The sequence below is a fragment of the Pinus tabuliformis genome, chromosome 2_2, assembly GCF_031772625.1.
Source record: "Pinus tabuliformis cultivar Carrire ecotype Pingquan chromosome 2_2, CPIR1, whole genome shotgun sequence".
Classification (NCBI taxonomy): Eukaryota; Viridiplantae; Streptophyta; class Pinopsida; order Pinales; family Pinaceae; genus Pinus; species Pinus tabuliformis.
Window position 1 is genome coordinate 951,234,756 of NC_142300.1, and position 5,662 is coordinate 951,240,417.

General features: G+C 34.9%; 1 long non-coding RNA gene across 2 annotated transcripts; it reads left to right on the forward strand.

Annotated features, from left to right (window-relative positions):
- The first annotated feature begins 2,500 nt into the window (after positions 1-2,500).
- On the forward strand, positions 2,501-3,115 carry LOC149196350 (uncharacterized). Of its 2 annotated transcripts, none has more exons than XR_016254118.1 (2): positions 2,501-2,905; positions 3,030-3,115. It is a non-coding gene; the product is annotated as an uncharacterized LOC149196350 (long non-coding RNA). The 2 variants fall into 2 exon arrangements; XR_016254119.1 differs by having other exon boundaries at positions 3,045-3,115.
- Positions 3,116-5,662: the final 2,547 nt, after the last annotated feature.

Here is a 5,662-nt window from a genome sequence, read left to right on the forward strand (position 1 = left end):
TGTAATATAATCCATGACACATAATCACAAGTTATGAACACTTACATTTCTAGGATGAATATACTAATTGACTGTGAAAAAGAAACACTCCAACCAAACATAAACTCCTTGTTGCAACAACTCTTATTGTAATAGAGGCCAACCCTTAAGCTAAAACTATGAATCTAAGCTAAAACAATGGGTCGATGTTGCTTCATTATTTTTTATAACTAAGTAATTCAAATACATGCCTAACAATCCTTTGCAGTTGAGCATTCCTAGGCAAAAATAATAGCTTTAGAAACACTATTGAGGTTTGTTTTAGGGTGGTATCCCAATTCAAACATATGCCAAGAAGGATCAATAGGATGAACATGACCATTAAATGCAATCAATGTTTGTGGTAGAGTCCCTAAATGCCAGAGAGTTAGATTGGAATTTAGATTCTAAAAAAGTACCATGTGCATGCTTAGCGAACTGTCAACTTGTAGATCTAGATATAAAATACCAATATATTATGAAAAAATACCATGTGCATGCTTAGCGAACTATTAACTTGTAGATCTAGATATAAAATACCCATGGTAATCCAAAATTTTTAAGTTAAGCTTGACCAAATATTTGTACAAACAAGGATAGTGTTCGACTTACGTCTTAAGCCAACAATGATTACTTTCATCGATGTTTGTCTTTCTCCAAGCATGCAAATCCATGATGTTCATTCCATATGCCCATTTACTTTACTCTAGATTAATATTATTTGATATAAGGGTATGAGAGAAATTTAGATAAGTTTCTTATGTAATATAATTAAACCATTTGGTCATCATAAATCATAAATTTAAAATGCACACTTAAACTTGCAAATAGAATTGAACAAACTGGAATGTAATATAATCCATGGCACATAATCACAAGTTACGAACACTTATATTTGTAGGACGTATCTACTAACTAATTGTGAAAAAGGGACACTCCACCCAACCATAGGCTCCTTGTTGCACCAACTCTCATTGTAATAAAGGTCGTCCTTTAAGCTAAAATTATAAATCCACCAATTTGATTTAACTATGGTTGAGTTAAACTCTCTTCATATAGTCCAATTCCTCTATTCATAATCAATTCTCAACCTACAACAATCCCAATCCACAACATTCTTTCTTGTCTACTTGTAATCCAAGGAATGGGATCAGTTTCACCAATCAACAATCCATTAGGCTAATGCACTTTCGTTTAGGGCTCCAACATATGATGGCCAATAATTTTCATTGTTGGAATTCCAAACATTTTGATTTGTAGATAACTTTCACAATGATATCAATTTTCATTACAAGTAGTCTTTATTACATTCATAAATATTGCACTATAACTCAACATAATTTCTACATCGATTATATGGTTGGTTATATAGTCAGTTTGTTGTGCCCTTAAGTGGATATACTCTATATACTATCTACTTTCACCTTAGGCTATAAAAAACTAGATTCCTTATCCAAACAATTCTACCAACTTAAAATTTCTTTTTAAATAAAATAATTCAAATTTATAATTTAAATATTCAATTAAATAGCATAACATATACTCTTTCCTATGCTACAGACTTAAGGCGTTTCTTTTGTAACATATTGTGCAATTGCTAGTATTAATATTATTAGATTTAATAACTTTGGATTAATAATTTGAGGAAAGGTTTGTATCTAGATGGATTTAATCCCTTTCTAGGAATGATAGATTTGTGGTTAGATGGATCTAGGCTCGTTTAAAAACTCTATTAATTAATATTTATCACATCTTCAAAATATATTAAAATAATAACATTCATAAAATAGAAAATCATTTCTTTGATAAAAATAATACATATTTATGTAAACCACCAAATTCCGAGTCCGAATCTCGTGTGCCAGACCAACAAAGAATGTAAACATTCATAACTCATAAATTTTATATATGTCATTACTTATACACATCAATTAAGAAAGTTTCATATAACGTTTTTTTAATTAATCAATTTAATTAAAATGATGAAAAGAACATAACTATTTTTGAGATAAATCTCAATCTTTTATTTGTGATTATTAAAATATTTTAGAATATTCCAATAAAGTTTCAAATCTCTATCACCCATCTACTTATTATTGATAATTAAATTAAAATTTTCGATACCTTATTCTAAAATAATAAAATCTCCACTTACTCCCTAAAATATGTGAATGGATGGTCGCTGAACTACCCGTTACAATAAAAATTCTAAAAAACAAAGTGATTTCTTTTCAAGTTGGGATGTCATAAAATAATAGAATTAGATCTTGTCAAAATATCCCAATTGCCTCCCCTATCACTTAAATTCTCCAATATTACATAATAAAAAACTTTACATCAAATCATTTGCATAATTATAACAACGCCACCTAAAAAAAATTCTAATATACAGTCACATTAAAAGAAATTACTGTAATTAACAACTCATCTAATACTGCTGTTCCAATGTCATTAATACCCGGCTTAATGTCAGAGGGTTTGATTTTATGGTTGCATACCACGTGGCTTGATTTCCAATACCGATTTGTGTTTTCCTTGTCACTGTCATCACATGGCATGACATGTCTGATACGGTTGATATTAATTCTTCCTGCCCATCTTGTACGTGGCCCGGGCAAGCCGTCCGTCCTCACTTGCTCCACTTGGAAACCCCGCCTCATCAACGGAGCAGCTCGTTCCTCGCGATCCGACGGTGGAGCTCTTCTCGGGCTTCCCTCTTCTCCGGATTGCTATGGGATTGACCTCATCCGCTATGTCGCTCCCCTGCGGAGCTTGCTCGGGTAGGGGCTTTCCTTCAGTAGCTTCGAACATATGGATGCCCAGTTCAACGTTGAAGAAGTCTTTACCGTTTCTACCTTAGAGTCCGACAATGGATAATTATCTATAGGTAATTAGTTTGTTTCTTTTTTGTAACAGGTTATTCTCTTCTTCCTTAACATTCTTAGTTGTATGTGATATTTACCTCGCCAGACCCTCTAATCGATTTTCTTGTGACTGCATTTACCACGCAGGGTGTTTGGTTGCAGAAATGTGGCTCTTGGCCTTACCCAGTGGGAAGGTGCTTCTTCAACGTGGGTCTTCATCCACATCTGGGTAAGATCATACTTCGGTTGGGTGTTCTCTGGCTAAAAGTGGAAGGCTTAGAGCGTATGTTTGGCCTCGGCCTTCTGTTATTATTTTGGTGTCCGCTAGTTTGACAGTGTTTTGGTCTTTTAAATGTTAGGGCTAGGTGTGTTTCCCCTAGGTTGTATATATCTTGTACTATGAGGCTACGACCTCGCTTCTATCTTAGAGTTTGCTACTATTTGGGACAATGCAGTTCTCTTGTTGTTTTCATCTTGTATCATCTAAGGGTTTCATTTATAAATGTTTATTAGTTTGCCATTGTCTTGAATGTTTTGGCACACGAGTGAAATAACACTTGCTTGCTTCGAGCTTTGATTCTGTTATTAATATATTTATGATTCTGGGTTTGGCATTCTTTGGTCTTCCAAGACAATTATATGATGGAATATTTATTTTGTTGTGTTTCTGTAAACTCGATAATATGGTTTTGAGAAAGATCTAATCTCACTAAGTTAACCAAATTGGCAATGGAATTAGGTATTCTCCTTGTGAGGTTAAAACTAAGAGACAGAGTGGAGAGGGGAAGTCTAAATATTTCAGAGGGAATAGAACCGGAAATACTACAACCAGAAATGGATAGATCTGAAAGTTGTGTCAAATTTCCCAATTCAAATTGAATTTTGCCTCACAAGCTGTTGTCATCCAGATACATGGACTCTAGCTTTTGGAGCAGGCCCAATTGGACTGGAATAGGACCGCTGAGAGCCATGTTGCTTGGGAGCGGGAGCAACCATTTTCAAAAGCTCCCTGTTTGGGAGCGAATTCGGGAGCGATTTTTTAAAAATATATATATATTTTTAATTTTTGATACAGATATGTCAACAAAAACATGTAGAATGATGAATTAGACATAAAAAACATAAAAATACATAGATTGATCATTGAATCTTATCACATCAATCATCTAGAAATTATAATTGTCATCAACCATGTCCACAAGTTAGTAAAATACATATTACAACTGCAACATATTGAGTCTCATGAATCATGATTCATCAAATTCAATCTTAAAGTTTCAACTTCAAGCTTTCAAAATTGAAAATTCAATAACATTTATCATCATTGATCACCAAAGTTGTACTTGTAAGCTAAGTTTAACCATTACAAGAAGTAATATCTAAGATATTTCCAAGCCCTAACTTCTAACTATTAACATGATATGAAATGTTATAAATTTATAAAATGAAACATGAATAATGAAATGAAATGAAACAACTTTAGTCTTTCACGAAGCATCATATTCATAATTCACAATCATTACCAGTGAGTTATAATTACCAAGGCCCAACTTCAAACTTCAAATTTTCATTGTCACAGTGATATATTGTTTACAAAAAATATCATTATGATATGAAAGAGTCAAGAGTCAAGGACTCAAAACTCAACAGTTATGAAAACTAAAGTCTAATAGAAACTAAAAAAGACAAGTAAACTGTAAATCTACATGTGGCCCTTGCCACGAGAGTCTCCAGGAGTATAAGCAGGTCGTGGTGGTCTTCTAGGATTCTCCTGCACAGACTGACGATCAGAACTAGAACCTCCACGTGAGGGTGTAGATGGAGGTGGCGACAGCAAAGGAACAAGACTCGGACCTCGATCACTGCTACTGGATGGTGGAGATGGAGGTGGAGGTAGCATGGCTGCTGCAGCTGCTTCATCTTCATCCCTTACAAGTTCCTCTTCCAGTTCTTCAATATGTATAATGCCATCCTCCAAATTGTCATCCTCTGGGTGATTGTCCCAAATTTTATACGTGGGATCCTCATAAGCTCGATCACAGTAATGACTCAACAACCTCAAGTTGTAGTGCACATAAACCAAGCTTTTTTCTCGATTTTCATCGAGTCTGTTTCTTTTCACATTATGTATGTAGCCTGCAAAAGAAGTATTTACAACCTGTGAAAGAAATTTTTTGCCAATTTTGGAAAAATTTTGTGCTCGTCATATGTTTCCCACCATGTGAGTATCAAATCTATCTCTGTTGTCCATTGCATGGAAGTTACCATACAAACCAGTGCCATTGAAGTATCTGCCTATTTCAAAGCGCACAGCGGCACATTCCTCCCTGTCAGGTACCAACTTTTCTAATGCTTCCAAATATCCTTTAGTTACCTTTGGATCTAAATGGGGTTTGGTCCTAATCCCACCCCCTGCTGCAGGTTGGCCCAACCAAGATGTAGAGTAGTATTTTGGCATAAGGATATACGCCAAGCAATGTAGTGGAAGATTAAGCCTATTCCACCGTTCACACACACAATCATGAATTAGTTTGTATAAGTTGGGATCTCTATTATGAACAATGTCTTTTATTCCCCCAACATGGTATCCATTTGCTCATACACCTCGCCAATCACTGGTTTGTCTGTATCTGCAAACCGAATCATGTGATAAATTGGCTTGGTGAAATCCAATACCTGCCTCACACTTGTCCAAAACTGCCCATCAAGAGCGACCTCCTCCACCATTTCAAAACCTGCCATGTTAGCTACATTTGTAGCCCTTTCCTTTAATACCTGCC